This window comes from Bos indicus, chromosome 13 (genome assembly GCF_029378745.1).
Source record: "Bos indicus isolate NIAB-ARS_2022 breed Sahiwal x Tharparkar chromosome 13, NIAB-ARS_B.indTharparkar_mat_pri_1.0, whole genome shotgun sequence".
NCBI lineage: Eukaryota > Metazoa > Chordata > Mammalia > Artiodactyla > Bovidae > Bos > Bos indicus.
Genome location: NC_091772.1, coordinates 75,190,246 through 75,212,030, shown reverse-complemented (window position 1 = coordinate 75,212,030; position 21,785 = coordinate 75,190,246). Strand labels below are relative to the sequence as shown.

Sequence of the window (21,785 nt, the reverse complement as noted above, 5' to 3'; positions counted from 1 at the left end):
ATACTAATATCTCATAGGTACAAATTTCAATATAAGTCTTCCAAAGTTTTCACAGATTCTAAGAAACCATATAACTTATAAGATTATACAAAGTTAGTTGCTCAGTCGTGTCTGACTCTTTGCGACCCCATGGACTGTAGCCTGCCAGGCTCCTCTGTCCATGGAATTCTCCAGGCAAGAATACTGGAGTGGGTAGCCATTCCCTTCTCCAGGGGAACTTCCCAACCCAGGGATCGAACCCAGGTCTCCTGTATTGCAGGCAGATTCTTTACCATCTGAGCCACCAGGGAAGCCCAAGTTTGTACAAATTAAGTACAAATTTCAGTATAACCACATAACTTTCAAAGTTTGTACAAATTAGGTACAAATTTCAATATAATACAAGTCTTCCAAAGTTTCCACAGACTGTAAGGAACCGCAAAATTTATAAACAGTAAAGAGCACTAATTGTGAGCTGTGTTTAAATTGTTGAGATTTGGCTGTATCACTCTAGCACATGAACTGAAACATACCTGTCTCATAATCAAGTCAGAGTTGCTGATGTCCTGGCTAGTGAGCACACTGACTAATGCTGTAGAATATTTTGGATGATTTTATAATTTTGACTATTATTTTAACATTCATTGTTATGAAAATTTTTAAATCTTTCAACTACTACTCCAGTCTCATCCGAATATTCATTAAATGGTAGGGCCCTTAGGGGGCTTAAAAATTCATGAAGACCAATTACTTTGAAGTGGAAATTAGATGTTATACTACAAAGACACTTAAACAAACACCGTATCACTCTCTGCAGTTAATTCAGTGGTGAACAGTCAATACTACATCAGAGCTAACGCTGAGAGAATTTAAAAAGACAGCATTAGAGCAGAAACACTCCACAATGGATGTAAATTTATGCTCCCTGAGAATGCATTCTTCCTATCTTCCATCTATTCCTATGGGGATATTAGACTGCTCCATTCTCATGTATATAGGTAATTTCCAATTTTTTTTGGTTCAGTTTTGTTCCTGCATTTGATTTTTACATTTGCTTTTATACTCTTAGGAGACATTGATGTTTTTACAAAAAAGATCGATGCCTTAAATTCTTGTGTAAAGAGCATTTTATTTAAAAATACAATAAAGATATAAACTCCCCCATATCAACTAATATATCTCATTGTTAAGATTTTTAATGGTTACCTAATACCCCACCTTATAGGTTCCTACAAGCTCATTTCTTTTCTCTCTCTCTCTCTTTTTTTTTTTTTTCCTACATTAGACTTCTCACAGTGTGTTTTTGTTAACATGAACTTTAAGAAATGTATTTATATGTGTATCTTTGGAAAATTATTTTCTTAGGTCATATTTCTAATAATAGAATTGTTCCATTAAAGTGCAGGCTATTTTTAAATCTTGGTACAGAGTAGCCTCCAAATTGTTTTATAAATTACATTCCAAAGAGAAATTTATGAGAATAAACATTTCCCCAAATGTATGCTCCCCTGGATATCATTTTTCTTTATCATCTTTGCCAACTGTAAAGGCAAAAAAATGTATTTAAACCATTGCATTTTTTATTTGCAGTCCATAGGCTGCTTTCACATATTTATCCCTCATTTGCATTTTCCCTTTTATTACTTTTCCTTCATATCCATAGATCATTTTTATGGTAGGGTGATCTTCTTATAAATGTGTAAGAAATAAAGTCAGTAAACCATTTCTTTCATATAGTTAACAAATGTATTTTCACCTGGGTTTTTTTTTTTTTTTTCTGAAAGTAAGGTTTTAAATTTTTCTAGAGTAGGGCTTCCCTGGTGGCTCAGTGATAAAGAAGCCACCTGCCAATGCAGGAGACACGGGTCTCAGATTCTTGATTCCCACATGCTGTGGAGCAGCTGAGCCCATGTGCCACAACTACTGAACCTGTGCCCTGGAGCTGGGAAGCCGAAACTGCCGTGTGCTGCAGCTACTGAGGCCTGCGTGCCCCAGAGCCCGTGCCCCGAAACAAGAGAAGCCGGTGCAATGAGGAGCCCTCGCGCCGCAGTGAAGAGTAGCCCCGGCTTGCCACAACTGGAGAAAAGCCCAGGCAGCAATGAACACCCATCACAGCAAAAAATAAATAATGACTAAATAAAATAAAATTATAAATTTTTCTAGAGTAAAATTCTGTAGTCATTTTGTTTATGGCTTGACAGCCTGCCATCCCTACTCAGAGATTAAATGAGAACATTCTTTTCTATTTTCTCCAGGTGCTTAACTATTAAAATGTTAAATCAAGAATCCATGTGAAATTTATGTCTAGGAAGGGTGAGAGAGGTCATCTTCCCACACTGCCTCCAGTCTTCTAACATGTTGTCTTGACTACTTCATTTTCTCCCCTCCCCACACGATGGCCTGCTTCGAAATTCCACCTTAATCATACTGTAAATTCTTATGAGCTCTTGTTGTTCTTGTATCTGTTCTTTAATGAGCCAGAGGAAACTTCTTGAATATTATGTTAACGTTATTCATATTCATGTCTGATAGGAAATACAGGTAACTCTTTGTTTGTTTCTTTTTTTAAGTCCTGGCCATTTCCCTAGGCTTTTTTGTTCTTCCAGATGAAATTTAGATGTGTTTTATAAAGTAAAATAAAAATTAAAGAAACCACATCATTCAACCTACTGAGATTTAATTGGGATTTTGTTTAAAAATGTCTTCCTATCTAGAAAGACAGTATGTGTCTCTGTTCACATCTTTCATGTCACACAGTAGAGTATAATAGTGTCTTTTGTGTAAATTCTGCCCAATTATTATTAACCTAGTTCTAGATACCGAATGCTACTGAAATTGGGACTTATTTTCTGTTAACTACTATTGGCATGAGAAACAATTGATGTAAAAGTACGTTGACCTGCACATCATCTTAATTATGGAATCAGTTAATATTACCAAAAGTGGGACAAACTGACATCGTGTGTATGAAATTGATCTGGTACAGTTTACTGAGAAGAATTTAATATCTATTATGTATGCCAAGAAATGTATAACCTGAGTTTAATTGTGACAAAACAGTCAGACAAACCCAGATGAAGGAACACTCTTCAAAACAGTGTCTGTCCTCTTCAAGTTACCAATGTCATAAAAGACAAAAAAGGCTGAGGAACTAGATGAAAGAAGTCTAAATTATATGACAACAGGATGTAAGGAATTGGCTGAATCGGATGCTGGATCAGAAAAAAAAGTGTTACAAAGGACCTTATTGGGACAATGAGTGAAATTTGAATATGGTCTGCATATTGTATGATAACATATCAATGTTCACTTTCTTGAATTTGATTAGTGGTGATTATGTAAAAGGATGTTCCTGTTACTTAAAATATATGCAAATTTTATGGGTGACAGTTCCTGTTTGAACTTACTCTCAAATGGTGAGGAAGATGAGAGAAATTGAGTGAATGCAAATGTGGCAAAATAATACTTGAAGAGTCTCAGTAAACATTTTACAGGTGTTCATTCATAAGGAATCATCCTTGCAACTTTCCTGTGAGTTTGAAAATTTTCAAAAGAAGAAGGTAAAAACAATAAGAAAATTACTAACCTATTATTTAATGACAATATCAAAATAACACACTGAACTTTTAGGGTCCTATTTTAATAAAGATATCATCTAACATGGGCATTTCGGGGAGAGGAAGTTATGAGGGCTCCCTTCTGGTCAAATCTTCATTTAATTTGGGCTTCCCTGGTGGCTCAGCTGGTAAAGAATCCGCCCTCAGTGCGGGAGACCTGGGTTTGATCCCTGGGTCGGGAAGATCCCCTGGAAAAAGGAAGTATTCTGGCCTGAATTTCATGGACTGTATAGTCCATGGGGTCGCAAAGAATCGGACCCGACTGAGTGACTTTCATTCACTTCACTTCATTTATGTGTATCTGCCATTTTATCCACAGTTGTGGTTCGTTACTTTCGAAATCCGTTTTGAGTATAGGTGGACAAATGATCCAACTCACCAAATAAGGCAGGAGCTCTTCTGACATACTGTAAGGAAGGGGACATGGAAACTAATGGGAAACAGATGGATTACAAGGAGGAGAGGGCAGGGAACTGGTCCCGCACAGCCCCCTCTGCGCATGCGTAGTTCGTCCTTCTTGTTCGCTCGCTAGTCACCAGCTTTGCGCTGCAGATAATCCTGGAGCCACCAGATTCGTGCATTGTTCAGTGACTGGGTCCTGCACGAGCCGTATGCGCTACAGGTAAGAACCTAGTTTGGAGGGGTTTTGTTTTGTTTTTGCTGAGCTTAGGATAGGTTCTGTGCCCACACCTGGTAGAAGCAAAAGCTTGCGCGAATCCCATGTAGGCTGAGACGCTGTATAGCACTTGTTCCTGAGTCTGGTCTGCATTTGAGCCTAAAGAAAGCCAAGTGATAGAGCAGCTCGGCTTCCATGAAGGGACTAAGGGAGAAGCACAGGTTACTAGGTCAAAATAAATGCGCTGAAAGCATCCAAAGGTTAACAAGCTGTTCCAGAAGCTCCTCGAGTTTGCAAGTGACCTGGCCAATCATTCATTATCGAACCACATCCAGCAGGACACCAGCGGGACAAGAATTAATTCTGATAACATTTATTATATGCCTGCAGGCTAGTGGCAGGTGAAGGGTCTGCAGTATAACAGGATGATTTAAGAGCCTCTATTTGAACTAAGACAAGTTCAGATTCTAGCCTGGCCCCTGAGAGTCCCTGGACAAAAGGATGCACCTCTGAGTCTGTTTCCCCATCTGTCAAAGGAGGTTATTCCAAAAGCCTGTCTCAAAGTTGCTTTGAGGATTGAATTAAGATAACCTGCAAATTCTCAGCTGTGGTCTCCGTGTTCACTAAGCACTCAGGAAGTGTTCATTGCCCTTATCACTGTTCTTTTCACGAAGATACTGGTTCTCAAAGACCCCCTGGCAAGCTGGTATTACCCATTCCAACTGACAAGAAAACCAAGATTCTGGGGGTGAATACTCAAGGCCAGTGATTGAAGAAGCTGGGATTACAAACCACAGTTTTATTTCCAGATCCCATACTGGGCTTTATGCAGTAGCACACCCTTCACAGGCTTCCCTGGTGGCTCAGTCGGTAAAGAATCTGCCTGCAACGCGGGAGACCTGGGTTTGATCCCTGGGTGGGGAAGATTCCCCTGGAGAAGGGAACGGCTACCCACTCCAGTATTCTTGCCTGGAGAATCCCATGGACAAAGGAGCCTGGTGGGCCATAGTCCATGGGGTGCTAAGCAGAGTGGCATGCCCCTAAGAGCCACAGGGAAGGACCCGGACTATATGGGGACTGGGTCTTCTCCAGAACCTCTTGGAGATCCCTTAATATCTGTTCAGAGTCCTCAGGTTACTGCATAACTGAAGCTTCTAGACTCTTCTTTCATTGCCCATCTGTCCTGTGCCTGCAGCAGTTTACAGACTCCCAAGTCAGATTTTTCTGGCCGTGGTTCTCAAAGGAGCTGGCATCAGAAACACCTGGAGGGCTTGTTAAAACCCGTGACTCTGCTGGGCTCCACCCCAGAGTCTCTGGTTCAGGAAGTCTGGGGAGGGGCCCAAGAATTTGCTTTTCTATCAAGTTCCCACATGTCCCTGATGCTGCTGGTTGGGGACCACTCATTGAGAACCTCCACTGTAGAAGATGGTGAACTGACTCCAAGGTAGAGTTGCTGGAACCTGGGCTGAAGATTGTAGTTGTTTGAATTTACCCCTCCCTGCCCCAGCCAGTTTTCATTCCAATCCCAAAGAAAGGCAATGCCAAAGAATGCTCAAACTACCACACAATTGCACTCATCTCACATGCTAGTAAAGTAATGCTCAAAATTCTCCAAGCCAAGCTTCAGCAATATGTGAACCGTGAACTTCCTGATGTTCAAGCTGGTTTTAGAAAAGGCAGAGGAACAAGAGATCAAATTGCCAACATCTGCTGGATCATGGAAAAAGCAAGAGAGTTCCAGAAAAACATCTACTTCTGCTTTATTGACTATGCCAAAGCCTTTGACTGTGTGGATCACAATAAATTGTGGAAAATTCTTCAAGAGATGGGAATACCAGACCACCTGACCTGCCTCTTGAGAAATTTGTATGCAGGTCAGGAAGCAACAGTTAGAACTGGACATGGAACAACAGACTGGTTCCAAATAGGAAAAGGAGTACGTCAAGGCTGTATATTGTCACCCTGTTTATTTAACTTATATGCAGAGTACATCATGAGAAACGCTGGGCTGGAAGAAGCACAAGCTGGAATCAAGATTTCCGGGAGAAATATCAATAACCTCAGATATGCAGATGATACCACCCTTATGGCAGAAAGTGAAGAGGAACTCAAAAGCCTCTTGATGAAAGTGAAAGAGGAGAGTGAAAAAGTTGGCTTAAAGCTCAACATTCAGAAAATGAAGATCATGGCATCTGGTCCCATCACTTCATGGGAAATAGATGGGGAAACAGTGGAAACAGTGTCCGACTTTATTTTGGGGGGCTCCAAAATGACTGCAGATGGTGACTGCAGCCATGAAATTAAAAGATGCTTACTCCTTGGAAGGAAAGTTATGACCAACCTAGACAGCATATTCTAAAGCAGAGACATTACTTTGCCAACAAAGTTTCGTCTAGTCAAGGCTATGGTTTTTCCAGTGGTCATGTATGGATGTGAGAGTTGGACTGTGAAGAAGGCTGAGCATCGAAGAATTGATGCTTTTGAACTGTGGTGTTGGAGAAGACTCTTGAGAGTCCCATGGACTGCAAGGAGATCCAACCAGTCCATTCTGAAGGAGATCAGCCCTGGAATTTCTTTGGAAGGAATGATGCTGAAGCTGAAACTCCAGTCCTTTGGCCACCTCATGCGAAGAGTTGACTCATTGGAAAAGACTCTGATGCTGGGAGGGATTGGGGGCAGGAGGAGAAGGGGACGACAGAGGATGAGATGGCTGGATGGCATCACTGACTCGATGGACGTGAGTCTCAGTGAACTCCGGGAGTTGGTGATGGACAGGGAGGCCTGGCGTGCTGCAATTCATGGGGTCTCAAAGAGTCGGACACGATTGAGTGACTGATCTGATCTGATCTGATCTGCCCCATCCAGGAACAAATTTTCCCTGGCTCTTACAGTTCTTGTGAGGAAAAAAGGCAGGCCACCAGGAGCAGGACTCTCTCCTGGAGATCTCCACGTTACGCAGACATACCTCACTACCGCTGCGGGACAGAGAGCCCAGAAACAAGCAATTCCTGATCCTTCCAACCTGAGTAACATCACACCAGAGGTTGTGGAGAACCGTTGGTCAGTGAGGGTGTGGGCCAGCTTTCAAGAGAGAGAGGGAGTTGGGCTGAGGGTGGTAGCAGGAAGGCAGGCTTCCTGGGAAGAGAAATCCTGTATACTTATCACAGCTTCCGCAGTTATCAACATATACATCTGCCGCACCACCAACACGCACGTACACTCTTGCTCTTCTGCCTTCCTCTACTGGATTATTTTAATATAGATCCCAGACATCAAAACCTTCAGAATGTGGGAATTCCCAGGTGGTCCCAGGGTTAGGACTCTGCACTTTTACTGCCAAGGGTGTGGGTTCAGTCCCTGGTCGGGGAAATTAAGATCCCGCAAGCCACCCAGCAGCCAAATTAAAGAAAAAAAAAATTATTTTTAGACCTTCAGAATGTAACAGGTTTAATAACAGTCAAAAGCACGGCATGGCGTCCTTGCGATGCTGTGAAGCATTAAACCAGGTCTTTCTCCGTTGGACTTTTTGTTTTATACTTGTCGCTATTAAATCAAAGTGTTGGTTGCTCAGTCGTGTCTGACTCTTTGGGACCCCATAGACTATAGCTCTCCCAGGCTCCTTTGTCCATAGGATTCTCCAGGCAAGAATACTGGAGTGGGTAGCCATTCCCTTCTCCAGGGGATCTTCCCAACCCAGGGATCAAACCCTGCATTACAGACAGATTCTTTGGTAAGAACTAATAAGGAAAAAAAAAAACTCTGACCAGTGAAAAGCCTGCTTCTCTTAGCTCTGCTTGTTACACCAGGGTTGCCAGAGTCCCCTCGGCCTGCCTGTCCCTCCAAAGGGTCAGAGACAGTCTTCCTCCGTTTTACTGTTTGTTAGCTAATATGTGTGGATTTCTAGGCAAGTGCTGTGGGGACCTTCAGGGTAGATCATAGTCTCCCAACTTCTTTGCTCTATCCCTTTCCTCCAGCTCTGCCTTCCCAGTTCTCTAAACCTTTCCAGGAGTGGGAGAAAATGAACACAGTCCAGGTGAATTGTTTATTACTCAGGTTTTTTCAGTGACATCTTAAAGTTACTTTGCATTTTTAATAACCATGGTTTTTTGTCAATTGTTCATCGTTTTCATTTGCCAGTGTTTTCCTGTGTTATTATTTTACTTTCCTCTTTTTTTCTTCTTCTGGTTTTGAAGGCCCACAGCTTATTTTTATTGTGTTATTGATTGCTTTTGATGTGTTACTTTCCCAGATTCTGGTGAATTTTAATAGAGGCCTCTGGAGTATTCTGCAGACTCCCTATGGGTTACATGCCCTCTGAGTCTGGGAATCTGAAAGGGTCTTTTTTCTGCCCCACTCCATGACTGACTGGCTGGTTATAGAATTTTAGTTTGAAATCCCTTTCCTTCAGAAGATCATAGATGATCTGTATTATCTCCTAGCATTTGGGGAGACAGAGAGAAGTCATGTGACAGCTTGATTCTCAATCCTTTGTTGTAGCCGGTTTTATTTTTTCTTCTTGTAAGTTTTTTCTTTACCCTTGGGTTTCAGCTATTTTCCTAGGCAGTGTGTCTGGCTACCTGTCTTGTTTCAGAATTCCTGCCTGGTAATAGGATGCATCCTGTGGAGATGAAAACCCACTTGCTCTGGGACATTTTTGGATCTTTCTGTGTTTATTTCCTTCCCTCCATCCTCTTTGTTTCTGTAGCCCCCAAATCCCATGAGATAGTCAGTGCTTCTCTCCAAATGTGCTCCTCTGTGTTTCTTTCATCATTTCTATTCTCCTGTGTTTTTATGTTTTATGCATTAAGAGGTCTCTACATTTTTGCTATTGGAATCATTTTGTTTTCAAGCCTTCCCTTAAGAGTTTTGGTTTTTTGTTGGTGTGCTGAGTCAGCAACAAAACTCGTGTTTCATTTTTCTGTTTTCATAGCCAACTTTCTCCTTTTAGGTAAATAAGACTCTCTTAAGTGATTTGCAGACACCAGTGGGAATACTTAAAATTTATTCTCTGCAGTATCTTACTTACATTTGTTTTCATAGTCTTCAATCTGTTGGTTTTGATACTTATCTTTCAGGCTGCTGCTTTTTATTGGCATTCTATTTGTTTGGCAGTCTTCAAGTCTGCTCTTCCTGATGCTTCTTTCTCAGATCATTGTTTTCCCTCTAGCATCTGGGCCCTTTGTTGTTTTCTGGGTGAAGAGAAAAGTAAAGACCTCGTTAGATCAACGGAGGCAGCTGATGTGTGATACTCAGCAGTGCAGAGGTCTGTTTCCTGGGCAAGATTTTCCCCTGAATGAAAGGACTGACTTGGGGCCTCTTACATGGATTACTGGGTTATGTGTACAGACTGGCTTCTCTTAGGCTCTACAGAGGGGAACAAAACTTGATGGGACCCCCTTCCCCCTGCTAAAGGGGGCAGCCTCTTACCTAATGGCATTCTAGTCTGTTTCCCCAGAGCTGCCTTGAAACAAACGCTGTGCCCGAATCAGAGGACTAAGCGCTGTACCTTGCTCCCCTTTTGGTTTCAAGGTCCATGCAGATATCTGGAGGCAGTTCCTTGCTTTTTTAAAATTTTTTATTTTATATTAGAATATGGGGTCACTAAGAGTCAGATATGACTGAGCAACTGGACACACACACACATAGTTGATTTACAGTGTGTTAGTTTCAGGGATACAGCAAAGTGATTCAGTTATATCTATATATATACACACACATAGCTACTCTTTTCCAGATTCTTCTCCCATGTAGGATATTACAAAGTACTAAGTAGGGTTCCCTGTGCTTTACAGTAGGTCTTTGTTGAAGTTCCTAGCTTTTTACAGGGAATGTCCTCCTGAGCATTAACCCTCAGGATCAGGGTTAATCCTTGGGATCAGGAGTGTGGTCGCCCTTCTATGACTCATGTTCCCTAAGCCCAAGCCCAAAGGCTTTGGCTTTTAGCCACAGCTGCTGCTGCGCTGGGAGGTCTTTCCAGGTTCTAACTAGGAAAGTTATGAGCACGTCAGTTCAGTTCAGTTCAGTCTCTCAGTCGTGTCCGACTCTTTGCGACCCCATGAATTGCAGCACTCGAGGCCTCCCTGTCCATCACCAACTCCCGGAGTTCACTCAAACTCATGTTCATTGAGTTGGTGATGCCATCCAGCCATCTCATCCTCTGTGGTCCCCTTCTGCTCCTGCCCCCAATCCCTCCCAGCATCAGAGTCTTTTCCAATGAGTCAACTCTTTGCATGAGGTGGCCAAAGTACTGGAATTTCAGCGTTAGCATCATTCCTTCCAAAGAACACCCAGGACTGATCTCCTTTAGAATGGACTGGTTGGATCTCCTTCTAGCCCAAGGGACTTGCAAGAGACTTCTCCAACACTACAGTTCAAAGGCATTAATTCTTCGGTGCTCAGCTTTCTTCAAAGTCCAACTCTCACATCCATACATGACCACTGGAAAAACCATAGCCTTGACTAGACGGACCTTTGTTGACAAAGTAATGACTCTGCTTTTGAATATGCTATCTAGGTTGGTCATAACTTTCTTTCTAAGGAGTAAGCATCTTTTAATTTCATGGCTGCAGTCACCATCTGCAATGATTTTGGAGCCCCCCAAAATTAAGTCTGACACTGTTTCCACTGTTTCCCCATCTATTTCCCATGAAGTGATGGGACCAGATGCCATGATCTTCGTTTTCTGAATGTTGAGCTTTAAGCCAACTTTTTCACTCTCCTCTTTCACTTTCATCAAGAGGCTTTTGAGTTTCTCTTTACTTTCTGCCACAAGGGTGGTATCATCTGCATATCTGAGGTTATTGATGTTTCTCCTGGCAATCTTGATCCAGCTTGTGCTTCTTCCAGCCCAGTGTTTCTCATGATGTACTCTGCATATAAGTTAAATAAGCAGGGTGACAATATACAGCCTTGACATACTCCTTTTCCTATTTGGAACCAGTCTGTTTTTCCATGTCCAGTTCTAACTGTTGCTTCCTGACCTGCATATAGGTTTCTCAAGAGGCAGGTCATGTGGTCTGGTATTCCCATCTCTTTCAGAATTTCCACAGTTTATTGTGATCCACACAGTCAAAGGCTTTGGCATAGTCAATAAAGCAGAAATAGATGTTTTTCTGGAACTCTCTTGCTTTTTCCATGATCCAGCAGATGTTGGCAATTTGATCTCTGGTTCCTCTGCTTTTTCTAAAACATCTGGAAGTTCACGGTTCATGTATTGCTGAAGCCTGGCTTGGAGAATTTTGAGCATTACTTAACTAGCGTGTGAGATGAGTGCAATTGTGCGATAGTTTGAGCATTCTTTGGCATTGCCTTTCTTTGGGATTGGAATGAAAACTGACCTTTTCTAGTCCTGTGGCCACTACTGAGTTTTCCAAATTTGCTGGCATACTGAGTGCAGCACTTTCACAGCATCTTCCAGGATTTGAAATATAAGCATGTGCTGCTGCTGCTGCTGCTGCTAAGTCGCTACAGTCGTGTCCGACTCTGTGTGACCCCTTAGACAGCAGCCCTCCAGGCTCCGCCGCCCCTGGGATTCTCCAGGCAAGAACACTGGAGTGGGTTGCCATTTCCTTCTCCAATGCGTGAAAGTGAAAAGTGAAAGTGAAGTCGCTCAGTTGTGTCTGACTCTCAGCGACCCCATGGACTGCAGCCTACCCGGCTCCTCCATCCATGGGATTTTCCAGGCAAGAGTACTGGTATAAGCATGTAGAGGAACTCAAATTGTTTTATGAATCACCAGCTGAAGGCAGAGGCAGAGTATTCTGGTCTGGTTTTTGTTTCTCCAATAAAATACAGACAGACCTCATTTTATTGTGCTTCACTTTACTGAAGTGCAGGTACTGCATTTTTTTTTTTTAACAAATTGAAGGTTTGTGGCAGCCCTGTGTGGAGCAAGTCTGTCGGTGCCTTTTGTCCAATGACATTTGCTCACTTTGTGTCTCTATGTCACATTTTGGCAATTCTCACAATTTTTCAAACTTTTTCATTGTTGTATTTGTTGCAGTGATCTGTGATCAGTGATGTCCCTATTATAATTGTTTTGGGGCACCACAAACATTGCCCATATAAGATGGCAAGCTTAACCTGTCCATGTTGTATGTGTTTCAACTGCTCCCTGACCAGCTGTTGTGCTATCTCTCTTCATCTCCTTGGACCCCCTCCCCCATTCCCTGAGACACAGCGCTATTGAAATGAGGTTACTTAATGATCCAACAGTTACTTGTAAGTGTTCAAGTGAAAAGAAGAGCTGCACATTTCTCATTTTAAATCTAAAATTAGACGTGAATAAGCTTAGTGAGGAAGAAATGTTGAAAGCTGAGATAGGCTGAAAGTTAGGCCTTTTGTGCCAAACAGTTAGCCAAGTTGTAAATGCAAAGGAGAAGTCCTTAAAGGAAATTAAAAGTGCTGTTTCAGTGAACACACAAATGATAAGCCTTATTGCTGATATGAAGAAAGTTTAGTGGCCTGGATAGAAGAGCAAGGCAGCCACAACATTTCCTTAAACCAAAAGCTAATATAGAGAAAGGCCCTAACTCTCTTCAATTCTGTGAAGGTTGAAAGAGGTCAGGAAGCTACCAGCTAGGACTTTCATAGTTAGAGAGGAGAAGTTAATGCCTAGCTTCAAAGTTTCAAAGGACAAGCTGACTCTCTTGTTAGGAGCTAATGCAGCTCATGACTTGAAGTTGAAGCCACTACTCATGTACCGTTCTGAAAATCTTAGGATCCTTAAGAATGAAACTAAATGTACTCTACCTATGCTCCATAAATAGAACAACAAAGCCTGGATGACAGAACATCTGTTTACAACATGGTCTCCTGAAAAGTTTAAGTCCACTATTGAGACCCATTGCTCAGGGGGAAAAAAAAGATTCCTTTCAAAATATTATTGCTCATTGGCAATGCACCTGCTAATCCAGGAACTATGATAGAGATGGACAGTGAGATTAATGTTGTTGTCATGCCTGCTCACACAGCATGCATTGTTCAGCCCATGGATCAAGGAGTAATTTCTTTAAGAAATACATTTTATAGGGCAGTTGCTGCTATAGGCAAGTATTCCTCTTATGGATCTGGCCAAAACAAACTGAAAACTTCTTGGAAAGCATTCACCATGTTAGATGCCTTTAAGAACATTTGTGATTCATCGGGAGAAGTCAAGCTATCAATATTAACAGGAGTTTGAAATAAATTGATCCCAACCCTCATGAATGACTTTGAGGGGTTCAAGACTTCCATGGAGGAAGTAACTTCAGACGTGGTGGAAATAGCAAGAGATCTAAAGTTAGAGGGGGAGCCTGAAGATGTGGCTGAATTGCTGCAATCTCATGATAAAACTTAAACAGATGAGGAGTTGCTTTTTATGGATGAACAAAGAAAGTGGTTCCTTGAAATGGAATCTACTCTTGGTGAAGATGCTGTGAAGATTGTTGAAAAGACAAAAGATTCAGAATGCATACACTTAGGTGACAAAGCAGTGGCAGGATCTGAGAGGACTGACTCAAATTTTGAAAGAAGTTCTGTTGTGGATAAATTGCTATCAAATAGCACTGCATGTTATATAGAAATCATTAGTGAAAGGAAGACTCAATCATATTGCAAGACTTGTTGTTTTCTTATTTTTAGAAATTGCCAGTGCCACCCCAATCTTCAGCAACCGTCACCCTGATCAGCCGTCAACATCAGAGCTAGACCCTCCACCAGTGAAAAGATTACAACTTACTGAAGACCAAAATGGTTGGCTTTTTTTTCACCAATAATGTGTTTTATAAATTAAGGCATGTGCATTGTTCTCTTAGATGTAATGCTATTGCACACCCAATAAATAGCATAAACATAACTTCTATATGCACTGGGAATTCCCTCCCAAGTTCATGTGGCTTAACTGCAGTAGTGTGGAACCAAACCCACAATATCTCCAAGGTACCTGTATAGCATGACAGAAGGTATGTGGTAGACAGCCTTTATAACATTTTCTGGTAAACTCGTCACAGTGAATACAGTAAGATCAGAATCCATAAGTATTTTCCATGCCATCTGGTCTTGAGCATTGCAGATTGAGCAGCCTTGGGCTATTACAGGGATCCATGTTTTTCAATGATGCACTGGTGGACTTCACCCAGGATGAGTGGCAGCTGCTGAACCATGCTCAGAGGCTCCTGCACAAGGATGTGATGCTGGAGAACTATGAGCGCATGGTGTCCCTGGTTAAGCCTGGCCCCCCCCCCCATGCCACTCCTGACAGCATGCATTTTCTGTCTTAGGGACCAAACCACTATAGCCTGTCATGAGTTTTGGGCTTGAAATTTTGGATTCAAAGACCTTTAAGGGAACTTGGGAGGATATTGTATTCTCACCTCCCTAGTGAAAGGATCCTCAGAATTGTATGGCTCTTAAAGTTTCTACCTTCTGATTCTTCAAAGGGCTTGACCCCTAAGCAACTTTGCCAAGTTCCGTGTCCTTTCCCATAACAGGTCACTGTGTTATCTAACCTGAGCTGATATTGGAGCAAGGAGTTGGAGCAAGAAGAACTGTGGATATTAAAGGGACAACTCCCAAGTCAGAGCCACCCGGGTGAGTTAACGAAGTCAGATAGAAGACAACTGGGGAAAACTGGATCCAAACTGGCCAGTTCAGGGGGTGGTATCTTTGAAATGGGTTTTAAGGATCTCTTTTAGTGACTCTAGCCTTTTAGAAGTGACTAAAGGCAAATGAGGTTGCGAAGAGTCGGATACAACTGAGCGACTGAACTGACTGAAAGGTAGATGGCTACCACCTCTTAGATATCAAGCCACCAAATGTCACTCTCATATATAAATGTTCTTTGTTTTCTGTCCTTTGGAGAAAGAGATTTGCTTGGGTTTTGTAGAATCCAATTGCTGTCTTTCTCATCCTAGGCCCTTATTTCTCTGTTTTTCTCTGTTCAATGATTGGATCCTTTGCCTTCCCTCCCGTGCCAAACATCCTGTAATTATGCATTTATTGATGCATCATTTTATTCAGTAAGTACTTACTAAGACCTGTTATACACCAGTCACTTTCTATTTAAGTCACAGGAGATACAAAAGTGAAATCTCTACTCTTGTCAATAGATCCAAATAGCAAATGCATATGTAAGATTCTGGTAGCAATCTGAATTCTGATTGCTTTAATTCTGAAAAATTAAAGTCAGATGAAGGGGAGGGAGACTGACAGGGAATCTTGTTTCAGAAGAAAGTCAGAGAAGGCCTCTCAGTGGAGGTGGATGTTTGAAGAGGACTTTATTCAGGAATGGAGTCTTAAATGAAGGAATGGAGTGAGCCGTGGGTTATCTGAGAGATTCCAGATTGAGAGAACATCAGGGGCCATACCTCTGGACAGGAGTGTGCCTGGTGTAATCAGGGAACAGCAAGGAAGTTGGTGGGACCAGAGAGGGTTCAGTGAGGGAAGAGATCAAGGGATACACCCTTGAGCACTGCATTTGGAAGTCAGAGAGATGTAGGGCTCTAACAAGAGAGACCAAGAGAGAGCACCTACCATGGTAGAGGGAGAATCAGGATACAGTGGTGTCCCAGGAGCATGTGAACAAAGTGTTTTCTAGAAGGGTGGAGTGAATTCTAAGATGCAAATGTAAATGTGGTCAACATTTCCCTTTTTCCTTTTTCCTTTCCATTTCCTTTTTTCCTTTCCAAATTATCCAAAGGCCACAGGAAAAATATTTAATGTCAATTCCATTTTTATTACAGATTGGAGGCAACTGAAACCCCAAACTTAAAAAAAGTGGAAAAATTGCCAAAAGCAATGAAAATCAGGCTTGTTCATGGAAGTAGAAATAGAAAGTGACATAGCTGTGTAAATAGTGTTGGAATATATCACACAGACAGTATTAACTTGCCAACTTTAACCACAAATGGAACTTAAAGTATTGAGGAGATTCATTTTTAAACAATGGGGTCATAGCATTACCCTGAAGGATGTACAGGTTCTGATTAGAGAAGTGTACTCATTCCACCATTCCTTGTGTTTTATTTCAAACTCTGTACCCATTTTGAGGTCATTTTTGTAGCAAGCCAAAGCTACTCTTCCTCTCCCTTTTTCTACTACCATATATGTTTTTGTTTTCATGTACCAACTAAAAGAGTAAGATTAATATGTGCTTAGGAGTTCTTTCACCCCAGGAGTCTATGTCTAAAATCTAAGAATCACCTCAACCTAGGTCATTTATGTACAAACCTGTTCCTTAAGAAATGTGTTAAGATTTATAATGTATGTTAACTTTTCATATTTCTAGAAGTCCAAAGAACCAATAACATGAAAGAGATACGCCAAGAAAATGACAGGTATTTGAGGCAAGATTTATTCATCAACAACAGAACGCTGACTAAGGAGAGGAATAAGACCTTCAAAGAAACACTTAATATGGCCACAGATCCAGTGCCCTCAAGAAAAATATCCCATCAGGGTGACCCATTTGTAACAAATTTGAAAAGTGTTTCTCAATTAATGATTAGTAATAGAAGTAATATGAGAAAAAAATCTGATGATTTCATGGATGTATGTTCTTTGATATTGTGCATGAAAAAACTCATACAGAAAATAAATCCTGTGAAAATGATCAAAAGAAGAAATCCCACAGGCAAATTGAGGCCTTTATTGAACATCAGAAGATTTCAGCTTTGGAGCATCTTCTTGAATATAATCATTATGAGAAAGCCTTTCACAGAAAAACAGCCTTTATCCAAAAGTTAAAGCTCAGTGCTTGTCCAAGAACCCCTGGGGAAAGGAATCTACATGAGTCCAGTAAAAATTGGAAATTTTCATATGCGAGGTCAAAACATATACCTCGGAGAGCTCACTGTAAATGTAATAAGTTGGGGAAATCCTTTTGTGAGAAGTCAAACCTTATTCAACATCAGAGAATACACACAAGAGGAAAACTTGGTGAATGTAACAGAAATAAGGAAGTCTTGTAGAAGTCATCCACCCTCAAAATGAGTGAACTCACACAGGAGAGAAAATTGATGCCTGTAACCAGTGTGGGAAATCCTTCCATGAAAAGCCATACCTGACTCAACATCAGAGAACTCACACAACAGAAAAACCCAGTGAGTGTAATGACAGTGAAAGAGCCATAAAAAAAGGAGTCCTACATTGCTCTAAATCAGAGAATTAACACAAGTGAAAAAACTTGAAAGGGAGTAAGTGTGAGAAATCCTTCCATAAGCTGTTGAAACTAAGTCAACATCAGAAAGCTTGCTTGGGAGAACCAAAAAATGAGTGTAGTGAAAGTAGGAGGGTTTTAAATGAAAAGTCACACCTCACTCGAAATCAGAGGGCTCACAGAGAGAAGAAAACCTATGACTGTAATAAATGTGGATGTGGAAACAGCTTCCCTAAGAAAACAGACTTTACTCACCATCAGAGCATGTACCCAGGGAAAAAGCCCTACAAATGTAGTGAATGTGGAAAGTCCTTCTTTGTGAAGTTCAATCTTACTGAGCATCAGAGAACGAAGGAAACTCTATGTGTGTCATGAATGTGGAAAATCCTGCCTGAAGTCAGCCCTCATCATCCATCAGAGAATTCACGCAGGAGAGAAACCCCGTATATGTAATGAAGGTGAGAAAACCTCCTGTGTGAAGTCAAACCTTGCTCAGCATCAAAGGATGCACATAGGAGAGAAACCCTATAAATGTAATGAATGCTGGAGATCTTTCTGCGTGAAATCCAACCTTGTTGTACATCAGAGAACTCATACTGGAGACAGACCCTACAAATGTCCTGAATGTGGGAAAACCTTCTATGAAAAGTCACCCCTCACAAAACATCAGAAAATTCACACAGGGGAAAAAACTCTATGAATGTAATGAATGTAGAAAAAGCTCCAGCCAGAGGTCAGCACTCACCAAACATCAAAGAAAAACAGGCGAGGAGAAAACTCCCACAAACACTTTCCACTGCAGGTCATGCTCACTGAACACCAGCAAAATCACAGGGCAGAACCGCAATGATGTCAACATGCAGGAAAGTCTTTATCAAAGGGTCATGAAAGTAAAAGTGAGAGTGAAGTTGCTCATTTGTGTCCGACTCTTTGTGACCCCATGGACTGTAGCCTACCAGGCTCCTCTGTCCATGGGATTTTCCAGGCAAGAGTACTGGAGTGGGTTGCCATTTCCTTCTCCAGGGGGAATCTTCCCGACCCAGGGATCAAACCTGGGTCTCCCGCATTGTAGGCAGATGGTTTTACCATCTGAGGCACCAGGGAAGTTCAATAGGTCATAGCTAATTGTAATTAGAGAAGTAATATAAAAATGAAATAGGAGTGCTCTGTGAATGCTTTGGGGCTTCCTAGGTGGCTCAGTGGTAAAGAATCCACCTGCCAATATAGGAGATGCAGGAGATACAGGTTTAATCCCCGAGTCGAGAAGATCTCCTGGAGGAGGAAATGGCAACCCACTCCAGTATTCTGCCTGGAAAATCCCATGGACAGAGGGGCCTGGGGAGGACTGCAGTCCATGGGGCCACATGGACTTGGACATGACTGAGCGACTGAGCACACACAGGAAGGCTTTGATTGTGTTAAAACTTTCAAAAAGTATTCAAAGATATGAGGAGATATGTATTGTTCTAAGAATGTGGATAAAAATGTTCTTGTGGGAAAATGTTCTTGTGAAAATAGAAGTTGTATTTTAGATGTGATGCCAAACTTGTTACAAAAAAATATGATAAAATATTCAGTTCTTAATAGAATGTGAAATATGCAGCTTTTGTCAAAGCAGGAATAAGTTATTGGCACAACAGCATAGAATATATATGGGAGGACTTTCTGAAGTATATGAATATGTTATATAGTACATAAGTGTACTGTATAACATGAATTGTGTGTATGTTGGATTTATATAGGGAACCCACTTCTATCTCTGAATCTCAACAATCCAGTATTTGTAATAAGTGAAAACTGAGCAGTCACACAAACCATGCCTCAACAGTTGCATTTCTGGACACATACCCTAAAACCACTGGGCATTCTGAGGGGTGATTGGAAATGCTGGGATAATTTGTTGTCACTATGACTAAGGGTCAGTCAGTTCAGTCACTCAGTCATGTCTGACTCTTTGTGACCCCATGGACTGAAGCACACCAGGCCCCCCTGTCCAATACCAACTCCCAGAGTTTACTCAAACTCATGTCCATTGAACTGGTGATGCCATTCAACCATCTCATCCTCTGTCGTCCCCTTCTCCTCCTGCCTTCAATCTTTCCCAGCATCAGGGTCTTTTCAAATGAGTCAGTCCTTCACATCAGTTGGCCAAAGTATTGGAGTTTCTGCTTCAGCATCAGTCCTTCCAATGAATATTCAGGACTGATTTCCTTTAGGATGGACTGGTTGGATCTCCTTGCTGTTCAAGGGACTCTCAAAAGTCTTCTCCAACACCGCAGTTCAAAAGCATCAATCCTTCAGTGCTCAGCTTTCTTTATAGTCCAACTCTCACATCCATACATGACTACTGGAAAAACCATGGCTTTGACTAGACAGACCTTTGTTGGTAAAATAATGGCTCTGCTTTTTAATATGCTGTCTAGGTTGGTCATAACTTTTCTTCCAAGGAGCAAGCGTCCTTTAATTTCATGGCTGTAGTCACCATCTGCCATGATTTTGGAGTCCCCCAAAATAGTCTGTCACTGTTTCCATTGTTTCCCATCTATTCTCATGAAGTGATGAGAAGGCAATGGCACCCCACTCCAGTACTCTTGCCTGGAAAATCCCATGGACGGAGGAGCCTGGTAGGCTGCAGTCCATGGAGTCGCAAAGAGTTAGACACAAATGAGTGACTTCACTTTCACTTTTCACTTTCATGCATTGGAGAAGGAAATGGCAACCCACTCCAGTGTTCTTGCCTGGAGAGTCCCAGGGATGGGGGAGCCTGCTGGGCTGCCATCTATGGGGTTGCACAGAGTTGGACACGACTGAAGAGACTTAGCAAAAGTAGCAGCAGCAGATGGGACTGGATGCCGTGATCTTAGCTTTCTGAATGTTGAGTTTTAAGCCAACTTTTTCACTCTCCTCTTTCACTTTCGTCAAGAGGCTCTTTAGTTCTTCTTCACTTTCTGCCATAAGGGTGGTGTCATCTGCATATCTGAGGTTATTGATATTTACTGATATTTCTCCTGGCAATCTTGATTCCAGCTTGTGCTTCATCCAGTTCAGCATTTCTCATAATGTACTCTGCATATAATTTAAATAAGCAGGGTGACACTATACAGCCCTGGCATACACCTTTCCCTATTTGGAACCAGTCTGTTGCTGGTTTGGAACCAGTTCTAACTGTTGCTTCCTGACCTGCATATAGATTTCTCAGGAGGCAGGTCACGTGGCCTGGTATTCCCATCTCTTGAAGAATTTCCCACAGTTTGTTGTGATCCACACAGTCAAGGCTTTGGCGTAGCTGATAAAGCAGAAGTAAATGTTTTTCTGGAACTCTCTTGCTTTTTCGATGATCCAGTGGATGTTGGCAATTTGATCTCTGGTTCCTCTGCTTTTCTTTCTTTTTTTTTTTTAATAAAATTTATTTATTTTAATTGGAGGCTAATTACTTTACAATAATGTATTGGCTTTGCCATACATCAACATAAATCTGCCTCGGGTGCACACATGTTCCCCATCCTGAACCCCCCTCCCACCTCCTTCCCCATACCATCCCTCTGGATCATCCCAGTACACCAGCCCCAAGCATCCTGTATCATGCATCGAACCTGGACTGGCGATTCGTTTCACATATGATATTATACATGTTTCAATGCCATTCTCCCAGATCATCCCACCCTTGCCCTCTCCCACAGAGTCCAAAAGACTGTTCTATACATCTGTGTCTCTTGCTGTCTCACATACAGGGTTATCATTACCATCTCTCTAAATTCCATATATATGTGTTAGTATACTGTATTGGTGTTTTTCTTTCCGGCTTACTTCACTCTGTATAATAGGCTCCAGTTTCCTCCACCTCATTAGAGCTGATTCAGATGTATTCATTTTAATGGCTGAGTAATATTCCATTGTGTATATGTACCACAGCTTTCTTATCCATTCATCTGCTGATGGACATCTAGGTTGCTTCCATGTCCTGGCTATTATAAACAGTGCTATGATGAACATCTGAATGGGTGAATTTAACTCAGATGACCATTATATCTACTACTGCAGGCAGGAATCCCTCAGAAGAAATGGAGTGGCCATCATGGTCAACAAAAGAGTCCGAAATGCAGTACTTGGATGCAATCTCAAAAACGACAGAATGATCTCTGTTCGTTTCCAAGGCAAACCATTCAATATCACAGTAATCCAAGTCTATGCCCCAACCAGTAACGCTGAAGAAACTGAAGTTGAACGGTTCTATGAAGACCTACAAGACCTTTTAGAACTAACACCCAAAACAGATGTCCTTTTCATTATAGGGGACTGGAATGCAAAAGTAGGAAGTCAAGAAACACCTGGAGTAACAGGCAAATTTGGCCTTGGAATATGGAATGAAGCAGGGCAAAGACTAATAGAGTTTTGCCAAGAAAATGCACTGGTCATAACAAACACCCTCTTCCAACAA

At 41.7% G+C, this 21,785-nt stretch overlaps 1 protein-coding gene across 1 annotated transcript in view; it reads left to right on the top strand.

Annotated features, from left to right (window-relative positions):
* Positions 1-18,504, top strand: part of LOC109567803 (thyrotropin-releasing hormone receptor-like) — a 56,349-nt gene extending 37,845 nt beyond the window's left edge. Inside the window, exon 4 of the transcript XR_011570248.1 lies at positions 14,682-18,504. The gene's annotated coding sequence lies outside the window, so the exon portion shown is untranslated. The remainder of the gene's footprint in view (positions 1-14,681) is intronic.
* The last annotated feature ends 3,281 nt before the right edge of the window (positions 18,505-21,785 follow it).